The sequence below is a fragment of the Schistocerca piceifrons genome, chromosome 2 (assembly GCF_021461385.2).
Source record: "Schistocerca piceifrons isolate TAMUIC-IGC-003096 chromosome 2, iqSchPice1.1, whole genome shotgun sequence".
Lineage (NCBI taxonomy): Eukaryota > Metazoa > Arthropoda > Insecta > Orthoptera > Acrididae > Schistocerca > Schistocerca piceifrons.
The window spans coordinates 29,098,942-29,111,035 of NC_060139.1; the positions used below are offsets into that span (position 1 = coordinate 29,098,942).

Consider the following 12,094-nt stretch of genomic DNA (forward strand, 5'->3'; position numbering starts at 1 on the left):
GTCTTAATGATGTCTGATTCTTCCCACCTGCTGTTGCGCAAGAAACTATCACGTTCTATCACTACTGGATGCGGCAACATACCCGTATTTCTCTATAACGTCTCTGTATTTGCCATGAATTGTGAATACACATATATATACATATTACATAAAAAGTATCCCTGACAATGATATTTTGTTTACATATTTGAATTTCCCACAGTAAAATGGTCTAGACGCACATACTTTAATATAAGAAATAGAACCCATGTCGAACAGTGTTATTCACGCGTACAGATTGCCAGGGATCAATGCCGAAGACGTGTAGTTTCATACCGGCCCCGGTCAGCAATCTTCATCAACTGAAACAGCGTATTAAAGAGCGTCAGCCAAGTGTTTCGTTCTCCTTTTATACTCAGCACTCTCGATCCCATTCATAAGATAGGTCTAATTAGTGAATAAATTCCGATGTATACGCAAAAGAGCGGCATTATCCATGAGAGTGGGTGATGATTAATTTCTCTTCTAAAGTGCGTGTTTATTTCATTCTGGTGGTTATCGGAGAGTGAAACCACGGCCCTCACAATTTATGCTCGCCTTGGCCCGCCTTCAGCAGATGAGGTGGCTGATAGGACGCGCGCTGGGTGCTAGTGCCGGCCACCTGAATCGTGTGAGCCCGCATTTACCGCGGCAGAGGGCGGCGTGCGTCTTTTATAGAGTTAGCCGTGATTGGGAACGAATGTATTTGTGCGCTGCTCTCAACGAACTTTCCCTGAACTCGCCAGTTAGCGCGTATGAATACTGAGGTTCCTCTAAATGACAGACCACCGACACAAGTAGCGGGTCCCGTGCCAATACATCACAAGATTGTGCCTTAACCACGGAAAGAATGGCAGCTAACTTTAAATATAGATAAATATAAATTAATGCAGATGAATAGGAAAAAGAATCCCGTAATGTTTGAATACTCCATTAGCAGTGTAGCGCTTCACACAGTCACGTCGATTAAATATTTGGGCATAACATTGCAGAGCGATATGAAGTGGGACAAGCATGTAATGGCAGTTCAGGGGAAGGCGGATAGTCGTCTTCGGTTCATTGGTAGAATTTTGGGAAGATGTGGTTCATCTGCAAAGGAGACCGCTTATAAAACACTAATACGACCTATTCTTGACTACTGCTCGAGCGTTTGGGATTCGTATCAGGTTGGATTGAGGGAGGACATAGAAGCAATTCAGAGGCGAGCTGCTAGATTTATTACTGGTAGGTTTGATCATCACGCGAGTGTTACGGAAATGCTTCAGGAACTCTGGTGGGAGTCTCTAGAGCAAAGGAGGCGTTCTTTTCGTGAATCGCTACTGAGCAAATTTAGAGAACCAGCATTTGAGGCTGACTGCAGTACAATTTTACTGCCACCAACTTACATTTCGCGGAAACACCACAAAGATAAGAGAGATTAGGGCTCGTACAGAGGCATATAGGCAGTCATTTTTCCCTCGTTCTGTTTGGGAGTGGAACAGGGAGAGAAGATGCTAGTTGTGGCACGAGGTACTCTCCGCCACGCACCGCATGGTGGATTGCGGAGTATGTATGTAGATGTAGATGTAGACACCTCCACAGACGAGTCCTTTGTCTAGTACCGATGGACCGCTGATGCCTTGAGCGTCAACACTGAGAAGAGAAAGTTAAGTTTTCGGCGGGACGCCGTTTGATAGCCGGAACTCAGAATCCTTGGGAACGGTAATGTGCCACACGGTGGCACTGGAAAGTTGCTGGAAAGAGGACTTCAGATAGGTCAGCGTTGGGAAAAAAAATTTTAGGAGCTTTCGGATTCGCAAAATAAAGTACAAGGTTTGAGACTGGTCGAAATACCTGTTTTGACGGGGTCACACTGAGAAAGAGCAGTAGAGTAAAGTATCAGTCATTTCCTCGCTGAGAGCCGTGGTAAGCACTTCTTCTCCGGCAGCCACAGTAGACAATCGTCGAGAGGAGCAGAGAACTGTCTCGTTCACTGCTAACCACGAGAGGAGAAGGCACTTTAGGAGCAGATGGGCTGCGCCATGCTAACGCCCGACCCTGTCTGCCATCTCAAAATGTCTCGACTACGGCAGATGATGTAAGTGTGGGAGCCACGGCATACGAAATTCGTGTGGGATGATAGGCGCGTTGGTTCATATTGATCAGTCTGTCGCTTTCGGCCATGATTTTACTTTTTTGGGTTCTATTGCTCTTTACTCAGTAACCTTCCGATGCAATCATCACCAACACCTCAGTCTCGCGATTAACAGGCAGTTGACACGATTTCTTGTTCGTTCGGTCTATTTTATGAGAACTTCTCCAGTCCTGTCCCTCTGAAGACCTGAAATTGTCACACGCACTCATGCTCCCCTTGTTTGTTCTCAGCAGTCGTTGAAGTCATAACAAAAATTTCCGTAAACTGTAACCCTTGTCTCATTACGGTAGCTGATAATTCTCATCACTGCTTAGTAATTATGAATGTTCAATCAGGGCAAAAAACAACAAACCACTTGTTAGGGCCAACTCTTTCCTGCCGTTTCCGTGCGCGCAATTCCTTTTACACCACGACCAAGGGAGAGGGGGGGGGGGGGGAGATGAGGGGAAAGGACTCGGAAGGTGAGAAGAGATACGCAGTGGATGTCAGTGGCAAAACAGATTGACCAGATCCTTACCCCAGTGGCGCCTTGCAATGTGTTTCGGTTACAGCAAGAAATCCCTCAATATAACAAAAAATTCTTGTCCTGGAACACGAAATTAAGGCACTACCAAATAGTGGCCCGACCTGAAGCTCTGTATGCGGCAGAAACACTTAAACTAACAAGAAATGGAGATCTTGAGAAACTAGAGAAGGTCGAAAGAAGCATCTTAAGGAAAATACTGACAGCTAAAAAAACGATAATTCTGAATGCAGGTTAAGACCAAACTAACTGATCTAAAAAGAGGAGACTACAGTTTTTTGGACATATATTCAGAATGGATAACAAGAGACTAACCAAGCGGATATTCACACTACTCAATAGCTACAAATTCAAGCCCGCATGGTTCGTAGAGACTGAAACGGACATGAAAACTCTGGAAGTACAATAGACACAATAGAAAACAGAACACATTTCAGAAAGGTACTTCAAAAGGCAGAATTTCAGGAGAGAAAGGAAACAACTAGACCAAAGTGGACTCAAGAAGAAAGGGAACAACACACTAAAAGGATGAAGGAAATTTGGAAACTAAGGAAATCTAATACAATGAAGAGTAGCCATAGTTGATTCATCGTACCCTCCAAATTTCACGAGGCACTGCTGATAACTCGTTCACGACCTAAATTAAATTGTTAGTACTGACGGTCTTCGGCCACTGAAACACGCATCAAAGTTCACTACCACATTTATTGGTGGAGTGAGGACTATCAGATCAGTATTAATGTGCTCATGACTAAAGATCAAGGAACATCAAAAGCAGCATTCATCGTCCATTATCAAAACTGGAAAGCCGAATAGCGTCAGGCCATGTCACGCAATTCGAATGAAAAATAACCTCTGTCTCAGGTGACACTTCCTTGAAGTTTGCCTACCACATCAGATACTTGCTAAACTAAATCTGGACACAATCTCGCCCGCAAATATCTTACAAGACAGCAGCACAGAAGTTTGAAATGAGCCTGTCACGAATGCAGCATAACTTTCTCTCACGTATTGTTCCACTCCACATGAACCTCTTTCTAAGTGCGAGAACGTTTTCATCACAGGATAACACAGCTGTCGCTTCACGGCAACAAGTTTTATGGGGCCGTATGAAAACAAGAGTGCTTTGGAAACAGATTTCCATCAAGCAACTGAAAGTTTGATTGCCTTCATAAATGTTTGTGACCCAGTTTCAGTGAATCGATAGTTCCGTGAAACGGCGTACCAGGGGTTACGTTCAGAGAAGGGGTCACCGACATTGCCCTGGATACTATGTAGTGATATAAGTGACCCACACATATACAGAAAAGTTTTTCGGAGTAATGCGGTATTTGTTCATGCTGAAACAAGAGGGGAGGAGGGCATTTGTGGAGGGGGGTTTGGGGGGGGGGGGGAGGAGGGGACGCAGGTGAGGTTTAACTAGCAGAGCACAAGAGTGAGATGTGCTCTGAAAGTAGACGCTAATTCACAGTTGCATAGAAAAATGTTAGAAAAAATAATCGAGACTAAAATTATCGCACCACCTTTCATCAAAGTGACTCATACGCAGCGGTTCATCGCCCATCGAATGGGTCATTATTTCACATCACGTTCACAATGTACAACTGTGCCATACGTTTTCCGTTATTCCTATACTATTTTGTAAATGTAAATTAATTTTTGAAAAGAGATGTTGAAAAGCTACCTAGAAATCAAAGAGAAATTCCAGAACGAGATTTTCACTCTGCAGCGGAGTGTGCGCTGATATGAAACTTCCTGGCAGATTAAAACTGTGTGCCCGACCGAGACTCGAACTCGGGACCTTTGCCTTTCGCGGGCAAGTGCTCTACCAACTGAGCTACCGAAGCACGATTCACGTCCGGTACTCACAGCTTTACTTCCGCCAGTACCTCGTCTCCTACCTTCCAAACTTTGCAGAAGCTCTCCTGCGAACATGCAGAACTAGCACTCCTGAAAGAAAGGATATTGCGGAGACATGGCTTAGCCACAGCCTAGGGGATGTTTCCAGAATGAGATTTTCACTCTGCAGCGGAGCACTCTGCAGGAGAGCTTCTGTAAAGTTTGGAAGGAAGGAGACGAGGTACTGGCGGAAGTAAAGCTGTGAGTACCGGACGAGAGTCGTGGTTCGGTAGCTCAGTTGGTAGAGCACTTGCCCGCGGAAGGCAAAGGTCCCGAGTTCGAGTCTCGGTTGGGCACACAGTTTTAATCTGCCAGAAGTTTCAAAGAGAAATTGTTATCAAGCTGTAAGGTTTACTAATTAAAGACATATGACATTAATTCTTACATTCCTTTTATTCCGATTTTAAAGGCATTTTATTACCAACTACAAACGGTTTTATAGGTAAATGTGTTACATAAATCAGAATGAAGAAACTATCCAGTGGCCTGGAACATTTATTCTAATGTTACCGAATATGAATATTCGGAGTTCTCTCATTGTTTATTGCCAAAGACAAAACAAAACAGAATATGTTCCGTTAGGCATCTAACAATGAATAAGAGAAACTAGCCGACTGACGAAGGGCCGACTCAAAGGTTCCTCCGTCCTTTTGCTTCTCCTACAGTTGCAAGTCTGCTTCGAGTCTACGTGAGAGACATGTTGTTTCGACAGAATACTTTCAACGAATTGGAGAAATTCAGATTTACACCTTAATATAAGCCACAGTTTTTAAATTTTGTGAAAGGTTTGTTACTATAAACAGCCAGCTACAATTTGGAAGTTCCATTCAACATCGAGCATTAATATCCTGATAAACAGAAAATATGCACATTTGACGAGTGTTTAATAGGAATTAAAAACTGTATTTGATTCCTGCTATCGTGAAATTACTAAATATATGTAGTTATCCTCATTCTCTTGCAGTGTACTTTTAGGATCTATGAACCAGTCTTTCCACACAGAACTTGGTTTCATCAAAGTCGTCAAACAGACAATTAATTCCTCTGCTGCTTTGTTAGGAGACGAGCGCGCGTTTCTTCAGCCGCAAGGGCCATTTTTGAGAGGTGTTTCACAATTAATAACATACGATGCGACGTCTAGGTCCCCAGGCTCCAACAGGAGACCAACGTCTAAATTTCTGTATAGAGTGGTTCTGCTCATATTATTCTGTTGTGTTATGGTATTGTGCAGTTACCAGATTGAACGTTACTGTGACAGCGTATTATGCACATAAGTGTTGTTATAATTCACCCCGACAAAAAGTGATTTAAAAAAACTTAAAAAGGTTGCTAAAGAAACAACAAAACACAACTACATTTAAACAGGAAAATTTAATAAACAGACGAAATGTTATATAATTAGCCTCATTAAAATTAGGAAGCGCAACCATATTCATTGAAAGCAAATATATACTGCGACAAGAATTTATTATACTAAAATTATAGTTTAATTTTTCTTGCAATATAAGGAAAGCAGTTTAAAAAATTTACACTCCCAGAAAAAAAACTTGAGTTAAAATTGTAATAACTGTAATGCACATTTTAGTTCTTTCTGAAAGCATGCAGTAATTTATAGACTTTCACTAATTCCTCATCTCTCTTGTCTCCTAAATTATTCCTTAATTTTGTCCAAACAGGCCCTTAGGTGCCAGGACATCCGTACCTGATGGCAAGGAGAGGTGGCTGCAGTACTCGCGAGCTCTCAGGGAAATGAAGAAGTAGTTGTCAGTTGTTTTCCTTCCAAGAAAATGATTTAAAAGTCAGTATTACAGAGATTTTTAATAGATTCGGAAGTGGAACTTTTATATGCTTGCTTAAAAGTCGCCATTCGTCTTCCAAAACATTAAAAATACTGCGTACCATCAGATACAGCTCCCCTCCCTCCCCCCCAAGAAAACTATTATCTGGGCGCCCTTCCTTAGGTGGAGAACATTCTCTCAATGGATGCAGTGCTGGAAGGACAAGAAACGAGTCTCGTCGCAAATGCAATAAATCCTGTTGGTAATATTGGTAATTTTTTGCTGTTTTCAGATTCATTAACTTCCACCATTTGTTTGGGTAGAACCGTGTTACAGTTGCATCAGAAACATAGTGACAGTAAAACAATCAGAACTGGCAATCTTAAAAGACGTAACGCTTGCAATCCACTCTCGATGCATCTCTGTCAGACTGTTGCACTCCTTTATTGTTCAGCTGTTATCTTATCCCTCTGAATCTTAGATCTAACATATTAACAAGTTAATGACAGGGTTCTGGTGCTTGTACCTTTCGTTTTTGTTGCATTCTTGTAGAATTCCATATGAATTCACCAAGCTGTAAGAATGGGTTCTTATTTTGAATCCACTTTAACCCACTGAGTGTAAAAAAATTCCTAAGCTTCTCTCAACCCTGATGCACAATGAAGCCTATGGATCATAGTTTCTCTGTAATAAGAAAAAATAAATTTATTGTTAGGCACATAATTCGAAAAGTCACTTATTTTCTTCTCAAGAGCATTCCGATATGGTAGCTCTGGTATTATTACGCATTCACTAGTTCAGTTCCACGAATATACATAGGAATCTGTGAAGGTGATCGAAATAACATAGAATTATTGTAAGTGATACACAAAGTAAGGATGGAATTAGAAGTTGTGGTGGATAAAAGGACTTGTTAAACATTAAAGTACGACAGACACAACATAAGCGAACCAAGTGAAACGTAATATACAATTTGATGCAGTCGATGAAAGGCTTCTTAAAAAGAAAGAGAAACGTTTTAACAGCATATATTGTTATGAAAGTGAAAAATGTAAATGTACACCAGTAAGTGAAATAGCGCGAGTTATTAAATCCAGATATCACAGGGAAAATATGCAGCAGAATGGACTATAAAAATTTGCACTAGATATGAGAGCACATAAACTGAAACGAGCGTATGAGCAGACAAAAAAAAATGCGTATCTAGAAAAATAAATCTAAAACATTACACCACAGTAATCTGTATGCTTAACGATGAACTATAAGGTACAGCAAAGTTGAGTTTTTATAAACATAATGGGTTCAATACAAACTACCGATGGTTGGAGTAAGGAAAATAATGACGAGATCTACTAGTATAATCGGAAGTAAATCAGAATTAATAGCTAAGTAAAGCTTATCCTTCTTTGACCAAATCCACCGCATGAATTAATACAGGCTATCAAAACAAATATTTCTGTATGTCTGCAAAAAGTATCAATGAATCGGAACTCCGAAAAGAAACATTTCTAAGGATAAAATAGCGGATTTAGGAGAATTTCGGGGCAGAATAAGAAATTGAGGATGATATTGGCTTAATAATAGAAAAGACAATATGGGGAAAAATATAGAAGCGTACTGTAAAAATAGGAAACAACAGAAAAAGAATAGGAGCTGAAGTTGTTAGGTAATACCAACTGGTCAACACTGAGATAAAAACAAACGTATATAACAATTACCTATACCTGTTACTTGCAAATTCTAATACTACAGAAAAACCTAACACGAAAAAAAAGAAAGAAAAAAGACAAAACATTCCAAAATGTGCGTTTTCTATATGGTTTTCTGTGGGAGTTTTGATGTACCCTCTTCTACTGCCGAACAGAAAGATAGTGGAGCCTCACAATTCCCCACTGTCCACCTTAATGGTGTCTCAATCGAAAATGGTTGAATGTGTGACATGTGTATTAGAGTCACTACAGAATATGTGTGACAACAGTACATGTTATCATATACGTAGTTTGGTCTTTTTCTTCTCCATCGGACTAAAAGTACTTGTACATTACTAACAAGTTGAAAATTTGTGTTGGTTCAGGTTTCAAACACCGTCTCATCTAGTTGATACGTGTGGTAATTTAGGATACTGATACATCTCTCCTGCCATTCTGTGGAAGAAGGATCGCCAACAGAACCTTCGCACATCTTCGGATGGATGGAGACTCCAGTATATATACCCTCTACGAAATGTCAGATAACGGTTTGTACAAAGAACATAGAATGCGTTCCAACAGCCGTATCACCTCATCGACGAATCTTACCAGCGTAGACTCGCCTTTATTAGCAGTCGCCTTGTTCAGCTAAAACTAGTACTAGCCAGTAGCGCTGTAGACACAGCAAATTCGTAAACGTATACATCAGAGTAATGAGAATCCGACAGAGAAAAGTAATGTCAAACAGTGGAATTTTATCTTGAAAGTCTTCCAGTGGTCCGTGTGTACATAAAAATAACAACGTGGGATTGTGGCTTCGTGCATATGCAAAACACTCTTGTTTTATTTATTAACTTTCCGGAACTAATTTCAGCGCCAACATCGCCAACATCAGTGGGATTTTCCTCATTCAAAAACATTCTGAATTAGCCTCGTTGTAATCATTACAAAACATTATTACATGTGTACTATTTGGTTCCTAATATTGTGTTCTGTGAATAGTTATATAACACATTACTTACTTTAAGTCTCTGCATGATTTGTACGTTTGTTACCGCTATTTCCAACGCATTTCCTTTATTTTTGTTACCATTTACTCGGAATACAGTACGTCATCTGTATCTGCACCAGAGGCTGTTACTAACAAATATAAAAATGTGAAAAAATATACGTCAGTGTTACGTTATTGGGAATTGCGGTGGTCTAAAGGGTACAGGTATGGTGTGCACTAAGCTGGTATGTAATGTGTCTTATACTCACGTTCGTTGGTTGGTTTGCAGTTGCTTTTAGTTGTATAAAAAATAACTTTTAGATCTTGGTCATGTTTCGAAAGAATTATGGCATCTTGCTGTTCACGTGCGTCGCGAGAATGTACTACGTATTGTGAGAAGGTTTTGAAAATTTTAGCTGGAGTTCTGACTACTTCTGTTCTTTATTTAGTCTCTGTGTGTGATGCGAGAGCAATTACGTGTGTCTACATGTGTGTTGTTCCTGTTCTGTCATGAGTCAGTTCTCTTAAGGCCGTAAAGAGTGAGTTGTTGTAAAGAGGTTATGTTTTCATTTATCATGATTTTCTCTTTCACTATAGCCTTTTGTATTTAATAATTTTCGTCTATTGTTAGTTTTCGGTGCAAACTGTTGCTGTGTGTCACCATATATAGATTAGTTTCGATATTAATGGAGAGGTGGTTTTTATTCATTAGATGTTCTGCGAAAATTGGGTGTGTGCTGTGTGCTTCGAAAGTGGGATGCGTATTCTCACTCTTCAGAGATTTAATGTACTTTGTGTACCTTGTTCTAAAGTGTCTGCTTGACATGTAAGTTGGTATATTCTTGCATTGTTGAATTTGTCGGAAATTATTTTTCGTGAGCTTAGCCTTTGTTGAACAGTGTTGTCCGTCGTAAATATTACTGGGATCACCTGCTTTTTCTGTATCTTACTATTGTATGTTAGTCTGTACCATCTGTTTCTTTTTCCTGAAGTGGAGTGGTCTGCTGTATTGTCTGTGTATTCTGCCTCTGTGTGTTAGCTCCTTTTCATATGCTCTTGAGTAGGTGGTCACTGTCATTATCTTTCATTTCTGTCTTGATTTTTAGCTTATTTATGTGTCTGTTTTCCATTTATTTTCAACAGCAACTTGTCTGATTATATTTAGCTCACGTGTGTAGTTTTCTTGTTTAAGAGATGTTCTCTTTATCCTTTGCAGCATGTGTATGAGGCGTTTATTTTGAGCTGACGAGCGTTTCGGTGAGCTATGGATAAAAGTGCTTGTGGATGTGGGTTTTCTGTAGTTTTGGATTTCTTGTTGGTTATTGTTTCTGAGAACTGTAAGATACAGGAAATTTCGGTTTTTATTTACTTCTGTTTCCATTGTGAAGTGTATTTGTGTGTGTTCTCTGCTGATGTTACTGTGTAGATCTTCTGCCTTTTTTGTGTTTCATCTCTGAGGCAGATTATGTCATTCACATATCTTTACCAGCATTTTATTTTGTACACTTCTTGTTTCACACTGTGTTTCAATATGTTACTATATAATCCAAAAACGTTGGCTAAATTTTCACTGATGGAGGAACCATGGGTAGTTCCTCTTGTTGCAAGTAGAAGTTGTTGTTGAAAGTAAAATAAATTCATTTTGTGTTTAGCCAAAAGACGGAGGAAATTTCATTTATTTTTATGTCTTGGAATTTTTTGCTGTTCAGATGTTGTTCTAGTTTCTTTTGCGGATATATGTATGTATATGGATGTAATGTCAAAAGGTTCAAGTTTTGCCGTAAAGGTGGAACTTTACGATTCTTTTGTTTCATTATTTTTGCCTGGTTTTGTGTGTGGATGTGTGTTCCCTCGAAACAATAAAAACATAATGCACTCATCAGGAGGGTGGACAATGGGAACTCTCTGGTTAATAACAAATGCAGAATACAACGAGAAAGCAAAAATTCTTCGATGAAAAAAAAAAAAAAAACCACGCTAACCAATGACCCAACTTAAAATATGCCAAAAGAACCAAAAGTCAAAATGTCAAAAAGTAACACATTCATCATCGTCACATCAAGAAACAGAAACAGATGGTACACACAAATGTAGATTAATAAAACAGCACTTCTACAACTGAAAACATACAGAAAAAGCAAGGCATCCGAATAACGTTAAGAACAAACGACACAGTTGAACAAAGGCTAAGACTACAAAAAAGTATTTCAGACAAATTCAGTGATTCACATGTAACAGCTGTCAAGCTCAATACAAAAAACAACAGAACAAGCAAACAGCAACTTCTGAACAAGGTGCGTAGAGCACAGGAGATCTTTGAAGACTGACAGCACACATCCCACTTTCGCAGAATAACTAATTAATAACATCCACCACCTCATTAATATCGAAGCTAATCTGCACATCCTTAAGCACAGCACCGGTTTATACAGAAAACTAGCAACAGGAAAAACTTATTACATACAAGAGGCTATAGTGGGAGGGAAAATCATAATAAATGAAAACACAGCTCTTGGCAACATCTCACTCTTTACGGCTTTAAGAGAACTGACACATGACAACACGAACAACACACATGTACACATATATAATCGCTCTCGCATCACACACAAAGACATAAATATAGAACAGAAGTCGTCAGAACCCTAGCTACAATTTTCAAAACCTTCTCGCAATTATGTGATACATTCTCGCGATGCACGTGAACAGCAAGTTTCTGTAAATCTTCTGAATCATGACCAAGGTGTAAATGTTACGTTTTTTCTATATTTAAAAGCAATTGCACGGTGCCTAACGAAAGTGAGTACATGACACGTTACGCAGCAACTTACTGCACATGAAACCTGTAGTCTTTACGCTACCGCAATTGCCAATAGTGTAAATCCGACGTATATTTTTTTCACTTGTTCCTATTTGTTAATACCAGCCGCTGATGCAGATGCGGATGAAGTACTGTGTGTCGAAGAAACTGTAGCAAAAAGACGAGAAATGTGACGGGAATTGCAGCAACAAACGTAGAAACCATGCAGTGACTTAAAGTAAGTCCGATATTATAAAACTGTT

The 12,094-nt window shown here is 39.7% G+C and overlaps 1 non-coding gene across 1 annotated transcript; it reads left to right on the forward strand.

Moving 5' to 3' along the window:
* Positions 1-4,797: 4,797 nt before the first annotated feature.
* On the forward strand, positions 4,798-4,872 carry Trnap-cgg. The gene has a single exon. It is a non-coding gene; the product is annotated as a tRNA-Pro (tRNA).
* The last annotated feature ends 7,222 nt before the right edge of the window (positions 4,873-12,094 follow it).